This window comes from Topomyia yanbarensis, chromosome 2 (assembly GCF_030247195.1).
Source record: "Topomyia yanbarensis strain Yona2022 chromosome 2, ASM3024719v1, whole genome shotgun sequence".
In the NCBI taxonomy this organism is placed as follows: Eukaryota; Metazoa; Arthropoda; class Insecta; order Diptera; family Culicidae; genus Topomyia; species Topomyia yanbarensis.
This window is the reverse complement of record NC_080671.1, coordinates 61404754-61430659: the sequence shown is the minus strand read 5'-3', so window position 1 is coordinate 61430659 and position 25906 is coordinate 61404754. Positions and strand designations below refer to the sequence as shown.

The following is a 25906-nucleotide window of genomic DNA, read 5'->3' as shown; positions in this document are numbered from 1 at the left end:
AGAAAATCATCATGAGAGTCCAGTACCAGAACCAGTAAAGCGAAAAATAATTTTAGGTAGGTTTTCATTCCCGAAGTTTAACTTGTCTCTTCTTCGATCTATTTGACGATAGAGTAGGTAGGGAAACACACCATATATAAAACAAAAAGAAATTAGCACCTATCTGTTGTATTCAGGGTACCTTGCTTTCCACTGTATGTGAATATCATCTTAATCGACACGATATCATTTACTGTATGGCCTGGGTTCATTCAAGCTCTTTTCTTCTTCTGAATCGTATTCTTCCATGTCGTCTTCGTTCATTGTCAGATGTTCTTGTTTTCTTTATGCATCGGCGGTTTACGATTGTGTATTCGTTGGTGTTCTTCGTTGATGATGCTATTTGTTTGTTTCGTGATACTAGACACAATCGTTGCTAAATGAGAGAAACCTTCCTTCCTAGCCAAACAGCTGAGCGGTATCAATACTTAGTGCATTTCTTATATGATAGAACTGAATAAAGGTGACCAAAAGCCTAAGCTCTAGCTTATTTTTGAGTTCTGGTAATTTTTATATATGTTATTTTCGCAGCAAAAGTAGGAGTCATGGTTTTTTGCCTTTGCAAAATATACAAGCAATCAAAATAGATAGAACTTATTTAAAGTATTATTATCCGGTATAGTTAGAACGAATTTGACTATTAGTTTTGAAGTTATTTTCCGTGTTTTGTTATATGATTCAGTATATTCTAGGAAGTGAAGCTACATCAGAACATATAAAGATGATAATATAGAAATAACCGGGGAGGAATCAAAACCCGTTTCCTGAGATTTTATACGTTTTTTCATATACACGTACGTTCGCAGTACACGACGAATTGAATCGAATGATATATAACTCTCGGCCTTTTCGCTTCGGTTAAAATTTATTTTAAGAGCAATTAGGAAGGCAATAAGAGGAAAATATTCCTAAAATAGTGAATATAGAATTAGGGAAAGTGCTGCCTAATACGATCAATTGCCAATCCTTCTTAATGATTTTGTTTGCTATAATTCGAAGGACTACCTATATGCTTGAAGGAGATCACAGCAACCTTTGACGATGGAGGTGTTTTTTCTTGATTGCGGCCATGGATTTCAAAAAAACTCCCAATTCATGGAGTGATTAATCGTAGGCTTGTATCAGAAGTAGTACGCGTACACAATAACTGAGTGTGTACGCTGAATAAATTGGAATGGAGCGAAATAAATCTTCAAAGGACGAGGCGATTTTGCGTTGCCCGAGGATACCGGAATATTGGAAAAATTGAAGCAAAATTATAAGTTGTCAGTAAGAAGTTCTATCGCAGTTGCAATCAGTGAAGATTTACTTCAAGATGGGCAAGATAGACGTGTCAGTTAGGTGATCCTAGCGGTCGTTCCCGCTATTAACGTGGATCATATCAAGAAGAAATGGAAATTCTCCAATTCACACTAGAGATCATCTACCTGATGTTGTGGCACAACGAATAACTAGCCAATCGTTCACTTGACAGCGCTTAAGATCCGAAGCATTATTGTCCCAAGGGACAACTACAGGCTTTAGTACAACGACGTCATGTAATGCAGAATTTGTCAAGATTTCATGAAATCACCTGGTACGCAATAAGTAGTGTCTCGAATCGGTCTGAATTCACGAAAATCAAGCAACCAACAACGCACGGAAGCGGCATTAAAAGAGTTAAGCAGTGCAGGATATTGGACGGATTCTTCTTACTAGACGCTGGTGAGATCGTTTCACAATTTTAACTACCTAAAATGTTACCTTTAATTACCTTTAAATGTTACTTAATGCTATAACCAAATTTGAATTTTTGGTTTCACCTGCATTAGCCGAAATACTGATAATCTGGTTAGATTATTCTAATTGTTTTCGTAAATATAAGCTTAGTTTATCTCGTCACGTCGTGCTACCGTATAACAAACGCCATTTAGCACATGTTAATAAAAATAGAGATTGAATATTTTGAAACTTGTAAATGGTAGAAACAACTCAGAAAAGGCAATTGATGCTTCTATCTATTCTTTATTAAGTTCTTAACCCTTACGAAGACCGCTTGTCCAAATTGCGAGATTTTGCTAAACGAAAGTAGCACTCACACAAGCCATAAGCGGGTATTGTTGACAGAATCTTTTTGACGTGTCATAATCGTGCATGGAAAATTTTCTATACAAATAAGGCTTCAATTATAATTATTAACTTTCATTCATATATACGGATTAATTTGGTCTAGATACAATTGGTGAGATGCATTATGAAGGAAATTAGACAAGGCATCAAAAATAATAATTTGTGGTTACAATATTTCCAGTTACTAAATTTGCATTTTTACCGCGATACTTGTATTTTTATTTAGAAAATGTTTGTGCTTTGTGTTCCTCCGACCTTTTGACACAAAAAAACATCTACAACTTAAATATAACTTGGGCCAATCCCATTTATTATATCCCCTTCAAACTGAAACGGTCGGTACGGTTGTCCTCGTTTCTTCCTCCTTTAAGATTCAAAAGAATTCGTTAATTAAATTATTCATTAAATGAATATTTTAATTGCCGCCTAATTTTGAAACATCTTCAAACCCAACTCTGCACAGTAGGCCTGGCCGTTTTAATATTTTCGTCATGTGAAAATATGCTTCAAATATTAATATTGACAAGGAAAATACTACAGACTAACTGTAGTGTTTTCCAGAATGCTTCTCAATACTGGCTGTGTAAGGGTTGGAATAGAATAGAATAGAATAGAATAGAATAGAATAGAATAGAATAGAATAGAATAGAATAGAATAGAATAGAATAGAATAGAATAGAATAGAATAGAATAGAATAGAATAGAATAGAATAGAATAGAATAGAATAGAATAGAATAGAATAGAATAGAATAGAATAGAATAGAATAGAATAGAATAGAATAGAATAGAATAGAATAGAATAGAATAGAATAGAATAGAATAGAATAGAATAGAATAGAATTCGAAGAACTACCTATATGCTTTCTGTCTCAATAGCTACAGCTTCATCGTCTTCATGTGCAATTTGTATTTTATTTTTTTATTTTGAAAAACTTTGCAGAAGACCATTTTAATATAAAAAATAATCGTAAAAAGTTATATTAGAAAAACTGTTTTTGAGGGGTCTCTCTCGCGTTACACGTAATCCTCCATATCTCGCTACCGTTGCTATATAGAGCTTTAGCGTCTTTAGCAAAGTTCTCCAATATTTTCTACAACTTTGCTGAAGACCGCGAGCTTCTAGCTAAATTATGTTAGGAAATAAATTATGCGAGGAAATAATCTCAGGAGTTATTGAATTTTGATCGTGAAAATGGCGTTTTTAAACACTGTGCATCGAATTGATTCTTACCATCCTTCCCACGTTTCTGGTATTTCTCCTTTTATAGCACTTGGTGGTGATGCAGATGGGGATGATCCCGGCGATAACGCATACTGCTTCCGACGATATTGTTCTATACGCACTTGCGACTCATACGGCCATCAGCCGGGATGTCCTGTTCAGTTTGTTACGGTTCCGCTTGATTTTCAGCACAGCACCCCAGACAGGAACCCCATATCGCAATCCCATGACGAACCAGTCGATTGCACACGTCTCATGCTGCTTTTCGGACTGCCGACGTTTGACATAATTCTCGCTATTGCGTTCGTTGTCTTCGCCGACTTTTTGCAGACGCAGTCGACGTGGTACTGGAAGTTCAATCGGTCATCGATTATCACTCCCAATTGCTTCGGTGCTCGCTTCGATTCAATCACGTGCCCTCTATCGTCGATCTGCATCCGCTGAACCAATTTGCTGACCAACAACACTTCCGTCTTGTGGTGAGCTATTTGCAGCTTGACCTCGTTCATCCAGCTCTCGATCGCTTCTATTGTCTCCTTCGCAGACCTCTACCTCTTCAAGTGTCTCACCCACCACCGTTAGTGACACGTAGTCCGCGAAACCCACGATTTTCACTTTCCAGAGCAGCCACAGTGCCAAGACCCCATCGCACACACCGTTCCAGGGAGTTGGATCGAGAATGGAGCCCCGAGGAATACCCACTGTGACTCGCATTGACTTCTGCCTTCCGATAGTCTTGTACAGCAGCACTTCAGGATCCGACATGGATAATCTTTTTTTTTTTTTTTTTTAAATGGCCCGCCTCTCACCCCCACACCAAAAGGCTCGCACAGAGAGCCCCCTGGTAGTGGACACATCAGTTCTCAGCGACAAAAAAGGCAACACAAGAAGAAAAAACTATTCGCGAATACGCTGAGAACAAAAAATACGTGAAAGTAACCGGCACAATAAAGATATTAGAGTTAAATGCAAGAAAAATAACTGCATCGAGCTCCCAGTGGAACGATGTTCCTTTTAAGGGGCTCTCTACAGTATTTATGATAGATACAGAAAGTGTTTTTTTTTCTAAATTCTAGTAGGTATAATTATTATTAGAATAATGCACATAAAGAAAACTTTTTGGTGAATAACTAATTCTACATTACAAATTCTCTAATTTTATTTTTTTTTTAAACATTTCAGCCTTGTTTCGAATTGGATGCGATTTGTTATTTGTATTAACTCAGTAGGAAGCCGATTATAGACCGTTGGCCCGATAAATGAAATACGTTTTTGACCAAGGTTAGTGGAGGCCCTGGAGCGTTGTATACTATTGGCTTGCCTGGTACTATACACACGAGTGCCTGTGGTGAAGTGTAAATTATTATGCGCTATTGGGTTATGCAGAGCATTAAAAACATACATTGCTGTTTGAAATTCTGTCAAACCAAGCAATGGCAAGATGTTATGTGAATTATTGCTGTAGAGTAGCATAGTTGAATACATAACTGGTTTCTTAAAAATAATTTTAAGACATCGATTCTGAAGAGTTTGTAGTTTTTTTAGATTTAATATGCTGGCACGCCCCCATACTGAAACAAGATAGTTTAGTAATGAATGAATGTGTGCATATTAAAACTTTAATAGCACGTGCAGAGGTACAAAAGTACAAACCCGACGCATAGCCCCACATAATGCAGCCACTTTTTTTTCGAGAGATTTTAGATTGTCGTTCCAGGAGAGTGTAGAATCTAACCAAACACCTAAATATTTGAAACATTTCGTTTCCTCAATCTCGTAGTGTTCAGCTATTGGATGCGAATGATCTTCTATGGATTTTCTAGTTGAATGGAATAACATGTATTTGGTTTTTGATAAATTTAGGGAGAGGAGGTTATCGTTGAAATATCCGATGAGTAATTTCAAATCATATTCCATATCACAAACTATGTTTCTAGAGCTATTGTTTGGATAAAACAAAGCTGTATCATCTGCGAAAAGACGTGGTGTGCCTTTCAATTTAAGTCTTCCTAGGTCGTTGATATAAAGAAGAAATAGTAATGGTCCAATATTGCTTCCCTGTGGTACTCCTATTTCAACGTCTCTGTACGAACTAGTTACATTGCCAATAGACACGCATTGAAGTCTGTTCGACAAGTAGCTACGAATTAGATTATTAGCTAAGCCTCTTATGCCATATCGTTCTAATTTTCCTAGCAATAAAGAGTGATCTAATGTATCAAATGCTTTTTTTAAATCCAGAAAGAGAGCACCAACAACTTTTCTCTGATCAATTTCATCAACAATAGATTCAACTAATTCAGTCATTGCAATCAGCGTACTACAACCCTGCCTAAAACCGTACTGAAAATTATAGATTATATTGTGTTTGTTTAAGAAATCGAGTAACCTAGAGATCAACAATTTTTCAAGCACTTTATTAAATACTGATACTGTTGAAATAGGACGATAGTTTCACGAATCACAGGGATTTCCAGATTTGAAAATGGGAATTACTTTGGCAATTTTTAAACAATTTGGATATTGACCGGTGTCGAGCATTAAATTAAAAATTTGGGTAAGGATTTTTGCAAAAACTACACAGTTGTTTTTCAGAATATTAACAGGTATATTATCAGGACCACTGCTATGGATTTTCTTGAGACCGTTGATTAGTAAAATGACTTCATTAACAGTTGTGGGACGCAAATAGATGGTTTCACGAATACGTTGAGTATTAGAAAAGGGATCTGCTGTGGGGCTGGTGGGTATATTATCGGCCGATTTTTTCCCTACATTGACGAAGTGCTGCTGACTTGGAACGGCCAAAAATGTAATTAATGTGTTTCCAGAGTTTCGAATGAGGTGTGTTTGTAAGGATATTTTCAAAAAGTGTCTTTTTGCAACGTTTTTTCATTACATCGACTTTTTTCGTTACATGGCGAAGCAGGCTTTTGAGTTGTTCATTATTAGGATTATTTTTCACCCTTCTAAGGTAGTTGCTCTTAATTTTGATGAGTGTCCATAAGTCAAAGCTCATCCATGGACAAAATACACCTTTGCATTTAACAGTTTTAGAGACTGTCTTCGAGCACTGAGTTAGTAGGGAGTTGTATGTGGAAATGATTGTATTAAAGCACGGGTCTACGTCATTTCTCAAACGCGGAACATCGTCGAGTCTACAAACAACGTGATCTAAAATATTCGAGCTGGCTGGGCGAGTCGTAAAGGTGTTGGTACACGCAAATCCATAGGATTCAAGAAGATTTAAGTATCTAGTTACAGCATTGTTATTCGGGCGATTTACTGGTATGTTAACGTCACCTACAATGAAACATGGACGCGTATTTGAAGTTGTTGACAAAGCATATTCGACCTTGTCTAGAAAATCCCCGAGGTCATAAGATGGGGGTCGGTATAGGCAATGGATATCATAGTAATTTCGATGAATGCACAGCTCGATGTTAATATGATGAAAACCGTCTGTGACAACACTCAGAACTTCCCTATGCCAAATATTTTTCCTAATATAGATTGCGAGTCCACCGTTAGGTTGTTCTCTGTAAGAAAAGATGCTATTGTATCCAGGAATATTGAAAATATCCTCATTTCCAGATTTAACCCACGTTTCGCCGATGACAACCACATCAATGATGTTACTGGAGTGATCTAAAGTTTCTAAGATATGATCAAACTTGCTAAGATCATTCATGCCTCGTATATTCCATTGCAAGAGGTTAAAAAAATTTCCTGTTGTTGTTCGAAACGCTGTTATTATAGCTATCAAGATCATCATGCATAAAGTTTCTTATATCACCCATTGGTACGAGATGTAGGTTTATAAATAGCGAAAAATGAAATCTTGGAATCTCATTCTGTGTAGCGCTGCGGCGATGGCTCCCCAGCTTGTGCAGTTAAATGCATTCTTCACATGTATTGTGACCACAGCGCAGTATCGATCCCCTATTCGCTTCCGTTTAGATGCCTTCTCCGCACTCTCAAGCGCTATCCGAATTGCATCCAATGTCGATGATCTTTTGCGGAATCCGAACTGCATCGTGGACAATCCGCGCTCGCCCTCCGCGTATTTCGTGTGTCTGTTATGAGGCCGGATCGTCCGGTGGCTACCCTGGCTTTGGCAGCAACACCAGCTTCTGCATCATCCACGTTTCCGGGAGGTTTCCTTCATTTAGACACTTCCTGAACATGTCCGTGTATGCCAGGCCAGTAACCACGTTTGGTATTCCATCAGAACCGGAAGCTTTCTTCGATATCAGTCGCTTCGATGCATCTGCAAGCTCTTCGTAAGTCACTTGCAGATCGTCCGTGTTTGCTCCTTCCCATGCGATGTCGGTGGCCTGGTAGTTAGATCGCGCTTTTTTATTTCGATTATGGAGGTTTTATCCTTAAGGTCATTCGCCTCTTCGGGTTAGAAAAATCTCTTAACCCTCCGGAAGTCGCGCAAATGGCCAGCAGCCGCTGGTGCGCAAAGATGATTTCGATAGATTTTCAAAGTAGCGTGCACCAAGTCGCGCTAGTGACTTCCGGAAGGATAAGAAAGATCTCTAACCCTATGTGCGGGGTTAGGATTCGAACCCAGGTAAGCTGCGTACAAGGCAATCGATTCTGGAAGAGACCCTCAATGATTAGCTTCAGCTTACCGGGCTGCGTCAATGGGCCCTCCATTTTCGCTATCACGACTCCGTACGCATCGTTCCAGGGATTGGCGTCTACTTCTTGGCACAGCTTCTTATGGCAATCTGATTTGCCAAGCTTGATCTCCCATTTCAAAGCGGTACTATCTTCTCGAAATGTTGCCTTGCGCTTATCTCTAGTTGACTTCGATATTGCTCTCTGAGCCCGATATCTGGCGCTTAGACAAGCAGTGCATATCGAACTCAGCGTCTCGTTCCGCCACTAAGCTGGACGCCGTCTATTGCGTGGCTTCAGTTTTCGCGGCATTGTGACGTCACAATCCTTCTTGTTAAAGCAACCGCGTCCATGTTCACGGTCCCGTCATTCGGCCGAAGTGCCTCAACAAAACGGTCTTTGTTGAAGGCCTTCGTCTTCCACTTTCGCTCGCTGGTAATCCTTCTCCATGCTGCAGCAGGGTTCCGTTGACCGACACGGTAGCGAATGAGCCTGACTATTGCTTTGCGTATACGTTTCGCACACTCTCCAATCCGTGTTTGCCGTCAGTGAAGGTTTCATCTCTCCGAAATGTGCTAACGGAACGTTCATTGCACAATCGTAAGTGTGACTTCGCTGCAGAGGGTGTACCTCTTGTGTTGTTTACTCTACTTTCCCTCTCCACAGCCCAGGCGTTGAAGTTACCACCAATGACTACCGGCTTTCGACCGGTCAACTACTCGATTAACTGCTCCAGCATTAGGCTGAACTGTTGGAGAAGCGTAACAGTTGTACACGAAGACGCTGTGGATTTTGGCGATCACGAATTCTTCTTATGAGCGTTCTACCACTTCTTGAATAGGGAATCTACCCATAACTTGTAGCCGTTCCCGATCTATCCGCCACACGGTAACCGTTATCAGGGGGAACTCAATACGGCTCTGTAATCAAAGCGACGTCACACATAGTTTCTGTCGAAGGCTGCCACAAAAGTTGCTGGGCTGTGTCACAGTGATTCAGATTAATCTGGGTTATCTCCATTATCGTTGGCCTGCAGTCGTCCTCTTGTAGGCACAGGCATTTGAAGCCACCCGTCTGATGGTCGTTTCCGTCCACTGGAGTTCAAAGCATGCATTTTGGACTCTGCGTGCAGTCTGCCGCAAGATGGCTCGTCTCCCCGCATTTCCAGCACATACCGGATCGATTCGGGCCTTTGCAGGCCCCTGCTAAATGTCCAAAGCCCAACCACTTGAAACATTTCTCCACTTGTTTATTCACTCGAGGGGCGGCTCTCAATGGGTATCTCGACTATCCAACCGTAATTATCCCTACCTCCAACGCTTTGTCGGCAGCGGTTACCGGTACACGAATCATCGCTGTATGAGCTCCTCCGTACCTCTTCTTTAACCGGATCGTCATGTGCACTAGAAATGGTCGGGTTCGGGTTTCTGGACCCGAAACCCGGACCCAACCCGAACCCGACGGGTTTCGAGTCGGGTTCGGGTCTTGTAAATTTAAACTTCTCTGGTACGGGTCGGGTTCCGGGTTTTCATATTTCAATTTCTCAAGTTCGGGTCGGGTCCGGGTTTTTGAAATTTTAAACTTTCGGGTTCGAGTCGGGTTCGGGTTTTTCGTATTTGGAATTTTCGAATTCGGGTCGGGTTCGGGTTTTTGAACAGATCACACCCAACCATTTCTTGACGCTGTTTGCGTCTACACACAACACCCATTTTCTTTTTGTAGTATTACCTTTATTTACTTTACTTTGTGATACGAATGGATGACACATATAACCGTACTAAATTTTCCCACCTTTAAATCGCTAGAATTCGTTATATTTTCTGATGCTCAACTATTGTATTTTTTACTCATGTATAAAATTTCTTCTCTTCAGACACTTCGCAAACTGTCCGAATTATTTTCTTTTTTAAATGAGTACTCGTGATAGAGCATTCAACAGTAAGTCTTTCGCGTCTAAAATCTCTATTCGAATTCTTTCATGAAAATACATGAATTTCCACTATTTTAAGGAATTAATCTTAAAAATATTGTGTGCTCTGTTCAAGCCATGAGCGGATTTGTAGAAGTTTGGAGTCGTTCCGAGAACTCCATTGGAGATGTTGAGGCATCTCTACTGATGCGCATACTGTACCTACTAGCTAATGATGTGACATCAAGAACGCGACAGAGAATCTTGATTGACACGCTTCGACACAAGTTTAAGTTTGACCGTACCAACCAGTAAAGCGGGTGACGTCGTGTAAACTGGTGAATACGACTTGCCAATTGACAGCTTAATTTAATACAGGTAATAAATTATACAAAACTACTCTTGCAGGAATGGCTTTCGATAAAAAAAAACTAAAAATTTTGGTTAAGTGCGACGGGCAAGGTTGTTTGAATCTGTCATCATTACCCTAGTAGCAATTCAAGTTATATGGTACTCTTGAAGACCTTCTTAAAACTTAGAATACACTTGTAGTGTGCTATAAAACTAGAATGCCTCTTGTTTCCCTTATGTGTTAGCCGTTAGCCGATTTATTCTACTTTCCGATTAAGATATCGACGATTTATAAGTTTCTCAGAACATTACAAATGCGACGTTTAATAAGAGCAAATATAAATGCCAATTTCTCTAGCCAGTTATTCGTTTTGCCATAGGTACATATAACTGGACGCGTATGGTGCTACTTCAGGTTTGAGTGATTCTATAACTATTTTGGATGATTCTTTTCGATGATCCTTGAATCCAGCTCGGATACCTAAATTTAAAAATCTTCGGGATCTTTGGTTGTTTCTTCGTTCTAACCAGTCCGGTTCAGATCGGGTTTCTCGAATTATAAATTTTCTGGTTCGGGTTTATAAATTTTGAAGATATCGGGTTCGGGTCGGGCTCAGGGCTTACAAAATTTTTATTTTCGGGTTCGGGTCGGGTTCGGGTTTTGCAATTTTAAAATGTTCGGGCTCGGGTCGAGTTCTGGTTTTTTTAATTTTCAAGCTTTCGGGTTCGGGTCGGGTTCGGGTTTGAAAAAATTGAAACCCGACCATCTCTGTGCACCTCGCCCAGATTGAACTGCTGCTTCAGTGCACTTCTCAGTTTGTCTTTGTTCGTGATCTCATCCAAGTCCTTTCACACAATCAGTGTCTTCGGGCTTAAGACTTTAACTCCTGCCTCCTTTCAGTTTTTTGGTAAATTTTGTATGAACGCTGTATTTCGTCCAGATAGGTTATATAAATTTGGTTGAATATTTATGTATAGATAACGTAGGGTTAAATTTTGAGCATTTTTCAAAAAGGCATATTTACAATGAGTAACTCTCATTGTTTACTTTCTCTTCTGTTAATAATTCGGTCGCTTTTACATTTATCCCTCTACTCTTTGCATAATATGCTAGTCAAAACCACCGTCTTTCGATCTGTGCCGTAAAATAAGTGAAAAGTGTTATAGTGACGCCGTAAAAATCGAACGAGAAAGTAAACAAAGAGAGTCACTCATTGGAGAGATGTCGTTTTGAATAAAAGCTCTAGAAATAGGCTGTAATTCTCCGAGTGCTGCAAAAAAGAGGTCTATGGATTACGCTGCTGACTGACAGCTTCCAGTGGCAGTGCGGTTTCGATTTTTTGTTGACGTCATGTAAAGGAGCAGAAGGTAACGAACCACGGCGACAATCAGACGTCAATATCGAGTTTCGGGACAGTTTACCGCCACCTGAACGAATTGTCAGGTGCGCATGTTCGACGGAAAGTGAATCCGGCGAAAAGTTTCGTTGTTTCGGGTACTAGTTACTTTGCCAGTAAGAGTGTTTTCACGCGTCTGCCTCTTGGGCCCGCTTGGTCTTCCAATCAGCATCTTCGCCTGCTTCTGAAGGGGGAGGGGGATCTAGAAAGGTAGTAGCTTTAGCCGATGCCAATACTCGCTCAGCTGCATCAGTCTTCACCGTTGCCGTGACATACTCCTTCACGACATACACTAGCGCCTTTCGGATTCTGAGAACCATCTTTATTAATGTAATTATGGACATTGTTTCTCTCGTCCACGAGCTTAGGAAGTCCTCCACCAAGCACTTCGCTGTCACTACTTTTGGATTATGTGGGGTATTGCTCACCATGCTGTGATGTAGCTGTTGCTGCTGCGGCCGCTACTGTGTTTCTCCTTCATCTACATTTGCTGAATAACTTCCGCTGCTGGTGATGGTAGTGACCTCACCAAACCACCTTTAGCGAACGGATTCGCTGCGCCTACTCTATATGTGTGGGTTTATTGCTATTTTCTCCATTTTGTTGGATCCCAACTCCGGGTAGCTATCTTCGCTCGTTGTACGTAGTCGCCTCTTGTGATTCCATGGTTATCTATGCAAGGAGTAGGGTTGTGACTATCGTTCATGGGGAGTAGTGTTCAGAGCCAGATCGGTGTAAATTCAGGAGTGGTCCATTCGAACCTAGCACCACCTACAATTGGTGACAAGTCGTGGACGTACCAGCAGACCTGCCAAGGTTTTGACGGACTACAACACCACGCTTGTCAGCCAAAAGTGCTCAACTCGTGATCCTTGTCCTGTCCGTCGACATTCACCATGGCCAGTATGCCGCAATCAGGATATTGCTGGCGTCGATCCTGATATGCCGGTTGGCTCTCTGGTTGGACTAGGGTGCGTTTATTGAAAAGATCTGTGATTACTGAATTCTTAAGAATCGTTTCTACGGAGTTGCATTCGGAATTATGGCTTTTTCAGAGGTTTAGCAGAGTCCAATGCTGCCCAAACCCTCACCAGATCCTAGCAAGACTCCCCAACTCGCAGTTGGTCCAAGGAGAGGAGGGGCGTTAAGCCCCTGTACTCCTGTCCTGACTGCCCCCAACGTATGTGTGTATGCGCGCCTGTATTTATGTGACCAAAAATGTCTCGATTTTCTCAGAGAGAGCTGAACAAATTTTCACAAACTTAGTCTTAATTTAAAAATACAACGTTCTCATCAGCTACTAGCGAATTTATAATGGATCCGAATTTTGGTATCGGAGTGGCAGTTTCTTTGATTACATTTGCCACCATCGACGGTTGCGAAAAACCCGGTGGAAGTATCCAAATTCAGAATAACAGACATATCGGTTTCTCGGAGATGATTAGACAATTTGACCAACTTAGTCTCGAATGAATTATTTTATTCCGATCCGACCTCCAGTTCCTGAGCTACGGGTTTTGCAGTGCGGTAATATAAAAATTTCCGTTTCAAACCGATACCGAAATGAATACAAAAAGGTAAAAAATGCTAAAATGGGTACCAAGTAACTTGCGTTTGCAATTCTAGGTCACCGACCGCCAACCTAGGTTTCACTGACCATATACAATTCTGGAAATGCCCGGGGAAAATGACTATCTTTCAAAATTAATAAACTAACAACAGCTTCTCGGAGATGGTTGGGCCGATTTCACGAACCTAATCTCAAATGAAAGGCACATTATCACCAAAGATTGCTTGACAATTTCGTACGGATCGGTTATATGGTTGCGGAAATATAGACTAGGCTTATTTCACTAGTCTTGAGCAAAACCGATTATGTAAAAAAATCAGGAAATCCGAATAAAACACTGTTGTAGCAGAAATAGCTGTAGGCAATCTTTTGGGAAACCGAAGGATAAGCAAGCCGAATCGAACGGATGTTCAAGCTGGACTGTTCTTGCACAAGGATGCAAACACATGCGCTCGATCGATAATAGTACAATATTGACCTCATTGATAATAGAAATTCTGTGTCTGACGAACGGATCATATCTTTAAAGTAAACTGCTAAAAGCAATCTCATCGTAAACGTATCTTAACCCAACAGTGACCTCTATATGTATGTAGCAAAAAATCAATATCTGACCATTTTTCTCCGCACCATTTCCCCGAGAATCAATCGAGCGTGCAGTAATCTCCTCGGCGAAGAAGAGTAAATCCAATTTCGGTTTACTGCATCGAAAAGTGGCTAACTGTACCTTCGTGCAAGTGCATCCTTCATGTCTGCGCTCGCTCGTATAGTGCGGTTACCTACCGGGGCAATCAGTGTGCCACCGTGTGTTAGATAGGCGAATATCTCAGTTGAATGATTTTATTAGCAGTGCAAATTGAATCGAGCGAATTTCGTGTAGCATAATAGTGACTCGCGTACCCCACCCCCCCCCCCTCCCCGCGATGGATTCATGTTAGCCTGCCACAATACGTCGTCCCAGTTGTTACCACAGTTTCGACTAAATCGGGGAAAGCGTTTTCCGTTCCACTTGGAATAAATGTATAGTCGGCACATTTTGAGTTGAACGGGAGCAAAACTTTCGCTCTAAATTGGTTTGCCAATCAATGCTACGGTTCGATAATGTTCAGCGGTGGTAGGTTGGTTTGTTTTAAAATAAAAACTGACTTGATTATTTTGAACAGAGTATTTTCCCTAATTCAGAAATTGGACAAATTTTCATATAAATAATATCTGAAAGCTAATCATTCTGTCAAGTTTTATTTGGTTTGTAGGGCAGGCGAATTCAGACTAACCAATCTCATTATTCAGAATATTACACTATTTCATTGATTGTCAGGCGTGCAATGAATGGATTGCGTTTGAACATGTGCAAATAGCTTTATATCGTACCTAAGTAGCAGTACTATGACAAATTTGTCGTTGAAAAAATAACAGTGATCAAACGTTCACCAATTTGAAAAGTTGCCTTTGAAATTCTACATAGTTATGAGGAATTTCAAAGAGTTTTTATTTTTTGTTAACTGCTTTTTCGTTTATTATATCAGCAAATATTTCCAACTTCCCGACACTTTGTTGTATGTATACTACCAGTTTTTACCTCATTCTCGTGTATCCTTTTCAAACAGGATGCCGTTTACCATTACCACAGAGTACTGGTTCATATTTTGGGCCTTAACTTAAACACGCACGAGCATGAACAGCGAAAGCTCACAATCCTCCTCAAAGCCTATAATACGTCAGACTACCTTTTATACACAAAGATTTGGATTGATCCAAAACTGTTTCGATGCTGGCGTGCTTGCCTAACATAGTTTCCTTTCAACTTGTGCCAGAAAATATCATATTTGCCGTTCAGAATGCATCCCTTTCGAAAATAAAGTTAGATGAAGGATGGAGGTTACTTTTAAAATTGCTAATATCCGGCAAGTGGTTATTGAATATCGATGCACGTTTGAACTTTATCCTTCATGTTTCCGAACAGCGAGATAGCTGAGATATAAAGTAATCGAAATAAATGACAGCCGGAGTACGTGGTTTAAACTTCCCCGGCGTGATTTTTAAGCTACTCGTTCGAAAAAAGGGTTCCCAACTAAACATGGAAAACATTCCAATCAACTTTCCCGCTCTGATTCAATTCCAATTAATTTGTTAATTCTAATGTGCAGCAAAGTGGAAAGAAAATAGTTTACTTCGTCGCATTCCAATAGCGACATGCATTAATGATAAAGTGACGGTAGCATTGGTACAGTTTCCTTCCACCTGATAGGTGTACCAACTACAAGACAAGGGTGATGTGAAAATAAATCAAACGTTGTTTTATATAGTTCTGCAGCATAGTCGCATTTCTTACGGAGACTTGAATCTGCGTTTCGGGAAACGACGCAACGATACGATTTTATAACTGTTGACATTAATTTATTCCACTGAATTGATGAATGATTCATTATCGGAGTGAATTACTGAATTTTTAATTAACGTGTCGTGCGCGCCGGGCCCCTCAGGTGTCGTTTGCTAGCTGTCCTGAGAGACCTGCGTAAGCGTAGAGTACAAATAAAGGCTACCACCGTTACTAATTGTCTAACTCCACTGTATGTTGGTAGATTGACATGGATCTAAAGATGGGCAATTAACTGTCATTGAGAGCACTGCATTTTTTTTTTATTTCCAGCGCATGGGAAATTATGAACATTTGCGTTGATTTTTGGCGTGTTGTTTAATAGGAGAATGTAACTTCTTGTGTGGGATATGGTTTTGGTTTTACGGCATGTTGTTTCTGTGTTTACGCGAGAAACGTCATGTTTCCTTGATCTAATAACTCAATATAGAATCAATTGGATGCCCTTAGGGCTGAATGAAGTTCCCACGATGTTTTACGCAATTGAATCTTTCTATTTTTTCGCGCAAGTTGCTCAATTAAACCAATTAGAAAATCCAATCCCATTTCCTGGGATGCCCATATTTCGGGAAGTGCTAGAACCAGAATTTGAAATTACCGACCAAATAATTTTTCAATTCATTGCAGAGAATTTTTCAGCTTTTTCAGCCAGAAGCTGTACGTGGCTTTGTTTGAGCTTTTAGACGAATAATTCCAGTGCACGGAGTCTGGCAGTAAGTTAGTGTCAGGCATATCGTAATCTCATCACTCGAACATAATTGAGACCATCTGTGTAGCAGTTTTGTCAAATCTCAAATGAAATCAAATCCCACTGCTCTTTGTTGTTGACCGTCCTTGTATCCAGGGATGATCGTCACAAAAAGACGTATGGATACGACAACACTCAACATCAACTGCCACGGTGTGACTTCATACAACAAGTAATCAAAGAAATTCTCGCACTTTACTGTAGATGTTAGCTAATTTCACCGATTCTTCATCCAGGCTATTTTGATTCGGTAGGGGCCAGGGATGCATGAAGCACAGCACAAGAGCCTAACACGAGATGAGCGGCCGCTTTGAACGAACCAAAAGCAGTAAGTACCGATACCGCTCGTGCTAGGTAACCTACGTGCTCGAGCTGTAGGATTCGAAGAGCTAGCACAACGAGTTAGCACGATTAGCTAGCACCATGAGCTAGCTCGGTAAGCTGGCACGGTAAGCTTGTCCGATGAGCTAGAACGGTGCAGTAGTGTAAGCTATGGAACGAAAGAATAGGACAAAGCAAGAAATATGCGTTGGTGAATGTGCGACAGGTTGCTGAAAAAACGATGCAGGCATCATTACTCACACTAACGCGTTGTTTTTTATTCTGCTTTGCTATAGCTGAGCTATAGCTCCGTGCAGCGTGCTAGCTATCACCGTGCTAGCGAGAGCTCTCGCTCATCGGTGCTCGTGTTACTTGCTAACTCTAGCTCATCGGAAACCAGCGCAAGCACTAGCTCAATGAATTTAGCTCTGGCACATTATGAGTCAGTGCACAGCAATAGGAAACGGAGCAGCACCGTTCTTGTGCATGCCTGGTAGGGGCCTTACTATTGCCTTAATCTTTAATTCTGATCTGATGAAATTTTGAGAAGTTCCTTATGAAAACAAGTTACAATTTTTTTTGTTTATAACAACGGATATTCAAGAGTTCAAAGTATTTGTATACTAACCGAATATGACAATCCTTGACGGGGCTTGAAAATGCAAGGTATTCCAAACTACACGTTTGCAAGGTGCAGAAGACGCTAAATCGATATGAGTAGAAAAATATGAAATTAGTTATGGAATTTGTGTTTCGACTTCGTCTCATCAGAATCCGACACTAACTCAGTTAACGGACCAACCTAGCATCGCATTAACGCAAGCTCCAAAAAACGGACACACAATTTGTGTTCCTGAGCAAATTCCTAGTCAATCGTGATGTCACGCAAGATAAGAAGTTATTACCAGGTCTATGGCATCATACTAACACATATTCTAGTTAAATGAAACGATTTTCAAGGCTGGCCCTGACCTGGCAAATCAGTGTCCCGGTCAGGTAAGATTCTTGGTGATCAATAGTATTAAAATATATTGCAATAATTTAATCAACTATAAAAATTGCCCAGAATTTAATCTATTAAATAAAGACTACTATCTTCTAATTTACGTAAAATTTGTTAAATTTATTATTGATGACACCATAAAAAATAGCAACTATAACTATGAATAAGCTCAACAATTTCAACATCTCTTGCTTGCGACACATGGAAGGGAATACATAGCACTTACTTCCTCTTTCTGGAAGAGTGAGTAAGGTGTGAAACCAACTTTCTATGACGATTACGGTTATACTTTCTAAGTCAATTCGTCACTTTGCTAAACAAATATATTGACACTATTTTTTAGATTATAGAGGTTTTAACCTAACCCTATGTGCGGGGTCGGGACTCAAACCCAGGTGTGCTGCGTACAAGGCAATCGATTTACGAAATACGCTACGCACACCCCCTATTCACACTAATCTGCAATTGATTTGTTTTTTATTTCAATCAAAGTACACTAAGGTTTTTTTTACACGGTTTTTTTTGCACGGTTTTTTTTACACGGCTTTTTTTACACGGTTTTCGCAATTAGCACGATTTTTTTTGCACGGTTTTCGCAATTAACACGGTTTTTCGCAAAAATATTCTAAGTCCTTTTAAAGGCAAAAAACTTTTTGATCAATTTTTTTTTGCGCGGATTTCGCAATTAACACGGTTTTAGCAAAAATCCTTATGAAGGCAAAAGACTTAGACGGTTTTTGACCAAGTTCTTTTTGCACGGATTTTGAAATTTACACGGTTTCTGCTTTTCCATTTTGAATGCAAAGAATTTCGAAGATTTTTGGAAAAGTGGAAGTGATTGCTTTTTGAACAGCATTAACGAGTAGATGCTAAATGTTCATGTCTGAGGCCATTTAGAAAACCAAGATGGCGACTTCCGGTTCAGTGGAATTCTCTGAAACCCCATCAATATGGATATTTTTGGAACGGGATTGATGAGTGGACGTCAGATATCGATGTTTAAGGCCATTTTAAAAACCAAGAAGGCGACTTCCGGTTCAGTGGAATTCTCTATAACCCAATCAGCATGCATATTTTCAGAGCGGGCCTAATAGAGCGCATGATAGAGATCAGTGTCAGAGGCCATTTGGAAAACCAAGATGGCGACTTCAGGTTCATTGGAATTCTCTAAAATCGAATCAATATGGGTATTTTGGGAATGGAATTGACGAATAGACGCTAGATATCGATGTCTGGTGCCATATTGAAATTCAAGATGGCGACTTCCGGTTCTGTGGAATTCTCCAAAGCCCAATCAATATGAGTATTTTTGGAACGGGATTGACGAGTAGGTGCCAAATATCAATGTCTGAGACCATTTCGAAAATCAAGATGGCTACTTCGGTTTAGTAAAATTTTCAATTACCGCAACAATGTGAGAATTTTTGTAATAGCGTTAATGAATAGATACCGGATGTCAATTCCGGAAGTCATGTTTTCATCTAAGATGGTGACTTCTATTTTAGTGCCAAGACGATGTTTTAAATATAAAGACACGCGGCGAGAAAAACAGTAAATTTGGCTGCACGGTTTTACAAATTATTTGTCTGCTAGTTTTGGCAACCAGGAATATTGTGTAAACAGCGAGTGACTTGTAGTTTTAATGAATGCTTGGCGAATTCCTTTTTTGAAATATTTCCCACAATACTCAATCATGTAACTTGGAAACGCATTGATTTACGTTACTGAGCCTGTCTACATGTTTTTCGTTGCACTAGAAAAAATGTTTCGAGGATGCAGGATGCAGACATGCATTTCTTTTCATTTCAATCTCGATACTCCCCACGCATTACTTCCTAAATCCGCCATATTTGTTTACATTGCTAGTTTGGAACCGTTGTTTTGGGTTCGATTGGAACTTTTGGCTTCAGTCTTCGCGCATCTCTATAAGCATCATCTCTGCTTTAGTGTACATCTCATTCATCTTAAGGGGGCGTCTGTGTGAACAATACACTTTAAACTACTTCCACCCAAATTTTTAAGAGAAAATACCAAATGGATTGTTTTCTACGTCATTTTTTCCGTGATGCAATTTGATATGGAGTATCCTTTAATAGCGTTTTTTCTAAACCGCGTTTTTCAAATTGGTGAATACGATAACTCAAAAACTAATCAAAGAATTGACTTGATTTTTTTATGAAAATGCACAATATGTGTAGCCTGTCGGTGAACCACAGAAAACAGAATGAAAAAATTGTTCTCTCTATTATTTTGAAGAAAAGTGCACGAATTTTACAGAAAAATATGAGATTTTTCGGTTTACATGAGGCCATTTTCCTAAACTCGAACTTTTTTTGGGTTCATCGAGTAACTACAAGTCTAAGCTTTACAAATTTTACTTAATTTCCTGTGTCAAACAATTTTATCAAGAGTCATCGTGTTAGCCGCGGCGCTCCTCGACGTGGAAATGGTTGGACGTCTACTCTTGGAACGCTCGTATGTGTGGCTCTGCGTGGCTGCTGACCCTATTCTGCGCGGCGTGTGACGTGAGACGACTAATCTCACCTCACTCTACGTGACTTCACCCAATTCTGAAGAGTCACTTCGGGTGACGTGAGACTCCCATTTAACCGCAATGAGGAATCTCACCTCACCCGAGTCCACTCTCAGAATCGGGTGAGAAAAGTCACGTAAAGTGAGGTGAGTTTCGTCGTCTCACGTCACACGCCGCGCAGAATAAGGCCGAGCAAATATTTTTTTCGTACAGAATAAACGTACAAATTTAAAGCTTAACATTACATAAAAGATGCATTGTTTCCTTGCCTTCAAAATCGTAAACCAAAATAACTTTCGGTTTGAGCACTTTACACCAGACGCCCCCCCTTAATAATACAGCGAAGACCTGATTTTATTATTTCTCCCTGGTTATGTCAGCTTTTTGATTCGACTTTGAGTCTCGCATGAAGATTCGCTCGATGAGCTCTAGCAGACGAACCAACTCAAATTCGAGTAAATCCATTCATGAGCACATTTTTCTTATCTTATAAATGCAAAATATACAAAAATAAATGTATCTTTTTGTTTTACGCTGGATATTTATACTCAGACCTCTGGCAACTGCATATTTGTCAATCCAGTTCCAAAACACTCCATGTTGTGAGTTATACAGAATATCGCTAAGCCGATAGTCTCAATGTTGTATTTCAAAATGGCCTCAGACATTGATCTCTATCATGCGCTCATTAGGCCCGCTCGGAAAATATGCATACTGATTGGGTTATTGAAAATTCTGTTAGACCGGAAGTCGTCATCTTGGTATTCCAAATGGCCTCAGGCATCGATATTTGGTGCCTACTCATTAACACTGTACCGAAAACAACCATATTGTTAAAGTGCGGGACAAAAGGAAACCTCAAGATCCGTCGTTTCCACTTTTCCAAAAACCTAAGGAATTGGAAAAAGCAAAAACCGTGCTACTTGCATAATCCGTGCAAAAAAAACCTGTTCAAAAATCGTCTAAGTCTTTTGCCTTCAAAAGGACTTAGAACATTTTTGATAAAACTCCGAAATCATCCCTTTTCCTAAAATCGTCTAAGTCTTTTGCATTGAATGTAACGCGGTTTTTTTTGCACGATTTTCGGAATTAACGCAGGTTTTTTTGCACGGTTTTCTGAATTAACACGGTTTTTTTTTTACACGGATTTCGCAATTAACGCGGTTTTTTTTACACGGATTTCGCAATTAACGCGGTTTTCTTTTTACAAGGATTTCGCAATTAACGCGTTTTTTTTTTGCACGGTTTTTTTTTACACGGTGCGTATCCCCCGTGTAAAAAAAAACCTTAGTGTAATTTGCTCTAATTTTTCAAGATTACTGCAAAGATTGCAAGATGTTCGACAACTTGAACAAAGCTGTAGTGTCTGCTTCATTACAGGCTCGTTTTACCACAATTTGAGAAACAGTTTCATTTACAGCTGTTGCACCTAACGCATCAAAGTCCTGCGGAAGCGTCTTTCGAAAATGAGAGGATCAGAGCACAATTCCGAAAGCATTCGAGTTGAATTTTAAGAAAATAGATTAAAGATGTGCCCTTCAGTCGATTTCAATTGATTGATTCTGTTTTCTCTCTTTTCTCCGTGATTTTTGATCATCTCTCATTTTACTCCATAGCGAACAAAAGACTGTCACATACTGAAAACATGAAATCGAAACAATAATCCCAACTTATTGACTTATAGATTCAACCAGTTACAACATTTTAGTCGCTCTCCGTGATAGCCTGCTGATGTCAGTTCACTGAATCGTCGCGTTATTTCCAAATTTAATTGGGAACCATTGAAAGTGACTAACATGCTGCTGCTGGTTGCAACATTAAGTTTATTTTGATTGATTGATTGACTAATATGTGCATTAGCGTCAATTGACATCCGATGGAAAGTAAAGATAAAATTACGACAGTTAGTCCTACGCCTACTGTGTACTTTTCTGTCTGTCGGCTAGGTTAGTAGTATACTGCCCATGATCGCAAATTAGTCTTGTTTTCTGTGGGATTTTCTATCTTTATGGGACAGATATGCGATCATAGGCAGTATACGAGTGTATATAATTCGTGGGTATATGAGCATCTCAGTAAAACCGCTGTTCTACCACTTTTGTTTGTTGGCTTGTTTATATGTTTATATACGTGTTTTCCTTGCTCGATTGTTAGAGCTATTACGATTTTCCGGATTAACAGTGTAAACATAAACATGAAATTAAGTATCAATAGAAATTTAAAAAAAATGGCGCGAAACAAAAACTACCTTCTTGGCTATACTGTTATCAGCAAATTAAAATGTTTTTTACCTAGCATGCTTGAGTGAGATGTCTGGTGTTTATACTAAAGCTACCAGTACACTGTTTGTAATGACGTCAAATATTTGACATCTTTCGTGAAATAAATTTGAACTGCTGTGTACTGGATCTTCAAATATTTGATCAAACACAGTTTGCCAAATTTTTCATTCGTGTTTGTCAAAGCGATTATTTTTCTATTTGTCAAACAGTGTACTGACCACTTTGTCAAAACTTCAAACAGCGTAACGCTGCAGTTTGTCAAACTTGTCGATGGAGAAGTTTGTCAAACTTGTTAATGGAGAAATTTGTCAAACTTGTTGATGGAGAAGTTTGACAAACGTGCTTTGCTCATTCAGGATAGCAAAATACGCCGTACGCGAAACTGATTTGTTTTGACAGAATTTGTTGTCAATACGAAAAAAATTTAAGGTTTGAAATTCGGCTGATTGATTGTTTTATTTACGTGACTTTAAATAATTCATTCGCAACGTTAAAAACCTGTTTTAATCCACCTAGCGGTGCAATTGTGCCTTTCTCATTTCTCTAAACTATGGCACGGAGGCTTTTTATGTTCAACATAATTGTGGAAATGTCCATTACATTCTTAGTACACTTTGCACTTATACACAATGGCATGCCAGCCACGAACTTGATGAGCTACGTGTCGACGGTGAAACACTTGCAACAAAAAAATATCATACTCCATTAGCCTAATCAGTATTAGATCAATGTTATCTGCTTGCTAAATCATTTTGTCATGCGGGGGTGGGTATGTGAGGAGGACGAAAGTCCCATGAACGAACGACTCCCCAGTTTAAATTGGTATGCTTTGTGATATAGTGGTGGTTTAAAGATGATGGGGTTGAAAGGGAGGGGTATGAGGGCTGGATGGGGTGGTGGTCTGAGGGGTGATTTAAGGAGATTTTTAAAGGAGGGGAGTGAACAGTAGAGGGGGGGTGTAACCCCTCTCCGTAAACCATCAACTACGCCCCTGTTAAAATCCAGAAACCTTACGCGAGTCGAAAAAAAATTGGCCGGGATTAGGTTGACGTTTTTCAGATTGATTGCATAACCTTTCTATATGAGAAAGGCAAAAATGTGCCAAAATCCAATAAAGTGAATCGTTGTCAAATTTTTTTTCGAGTTTGCATCAAATCTCGACGTTTCATGCACCTTGAACACATTTAGCATCAAAAATAAAAATTCTATTTTTAATTTTTCCTATAGTTTATATGAGAAATTTCTGTGTGGCCGCACTCTGAAACCCGTAATTCCGGAACCAGAATTCCGATCGATCCAAAATTCAATAGCAGCCGATGGGAAGGTTGCACCTTTCATTTGAGACTAAGTTTGGGCAAATCGGTCCAGCCATCTCTGAGAAAAATTAATGACATTATTTGACACATACGCACATACATACACACATACATACACACACACATACACACACACATACAGACTTTTTCCGATCTCGACGAACTGAGTCGAATGGGATATGACACTCGGCCCTCCGGACCGGGATTAGGTTCACGTTTTTTAGAGTGATTGCATAACCTTTCTGTATGAGAAAGGCAAAAAAATCGGCGCTATTTTGATATTGTTGGTATTTGTCTTTCCAGGAAAATCATGCCTCAAATAAATCGGAAAGGTACAAACTATTTGAATTCAATTGTTTGATACATGCTGAAATGTAAGCAAATGCCATTTCTTTTGAATCCTTTCCGATGGTTCACCAAGAATCAGCTGCTCTTGAAAAGCATACAGCAGTTGAGTATACTGCCAGTCTTGCGTGGAATTATTTTCGAATGTATCTAGTTGAATTCTACATCCTGGTCGGACCGTAGCCTGTGTTGACTATTGTTATTTTATCATAAAGTAATGAATGAGCTCATGGAAGTCGAGATGATGAAGAGTCTGTCGATAGCGATTCCATCGAATCCATCAAACGGAACCTGCGTCTGGCGCTACTAATGTTGGTGTGCCAAATACTACCCAATAAACGCGTACATTATCCTCACCACTTGCCAAAAACATGCTCAGGAAAAATTGCTCAAGTTGCCCGGTGTTGTGCTTGGTAGCTTTAACAATTTGGGAACGAGAAAGTTATTTTAGCTTCGGCAAATCGCCTCTCATTCGTCCATCTCCAGATCACTGAAAACATCTGTCGAACCGTTTGTTTGTTTTTGTTGCTCATGTAGTACACCCTGCTTTTCTGATGCTTGAATGTTTGGCTGCAGATTTTACACGAGTACATATTTTCCTTCACGTCGGTATTAGAAGCCTTGCATTTGGCCACATATGTGTTATATTTTTTATCACAATCGCGACAATCGAACAGTTTCCCGGTGGCATGCAACTTCTCGTGCAACCGGAAACTTTTCGCCGATCGGTAGAGCTTGCTACATACTCGACATTTGTGCTCGGGCAGCATGTCCACTTCGCGTCCTATACTATTATCTGGTTGTGTTGGGTTCGCAGGTGCACCGTCAGATTGTAGGATTGAGTGAACCCTCGGTCGCAGTATTCGCACACGTACGGAGTTTTCCCGGGTGTGCAACCTGACGTGTATCTTCAGCGTTATCGATTCAGTGAATGTTTTCGAACAGTGGGGACACATTTGAAGGGCTTTTCACCTGTAACAGTAAACAGTATATAATTGGAATTTACAGAAAAGAAAATAAGTAAAACCTTAACCTACTCGTGTGCCATCGAATGTGCGTCGTCATCAGGTACTTGTCCGCAAACTCTTTATTACAATATGGACATCGGTTCCGGACGGGTAATGAACGATCCTTCTTTAGCGGCAAACCATCAGATCCCTTTTCTCCCCTCGAACTATTTTGTTTCATCTTGCGATCCGGATCCATAAATCGACGAAAACGCTCTGCAAATCATCCATTTCAACTTTTTCCTCTCCCAACCAAATAATAACGTAAATCTTCCCGTTCTCTCCCTTGATGCGCATTTCGGTTTTTGGTTCCAAAGGAAAATGTTTAATTCATCAGCATCTTCCACTGCGTTTTCGATATCTGATCGCTCATCGTCCGCGTCCTCGTGTACTAATTCTGGATCCACTTTGATGTCAACTTCTTCCGCGCAAGGCCGAATCTGAAAGCAGCTTTAGGAAATAATTAGCTGCTGTATGAGGATTCGGCGGCGTTTGTAACATGTAATGTAGTTAGATTGCACCAGCGAGGCAATGAAGAAATTTGACATCGTCAGGATGCACCTAATTTGTTCCTTTCGTTCTTCTGTAACGGCAAGCACGCGCCGAAAGAGTGCTCTACATAGACCAGCGCAGATACCACACCTGTCGGAGCTGTGGGAGGAATGCAGCCACTTAACTGTAAATGTGAGAAAGTACATAAACAAGTGAACGAAAAATGCAACTAAAATCCATACCGTGTTCATTTTG

The 25906-nt window shown here is 40.0% G+C and overlaps 1 pseudogene; it reads right to left on the bottom strand.

The window, feature by feature from the left end:
* Window positions 1-24571: 24571 nt before the first annotated feature.
* Window positions 24572-25340, bottom strand: LOC131679502 (zinc finger protein 182-like; annotated as a pseudogene).
* Between the last annotated feature and the right edge of the window lie 566 nt (window positions 25341-25906).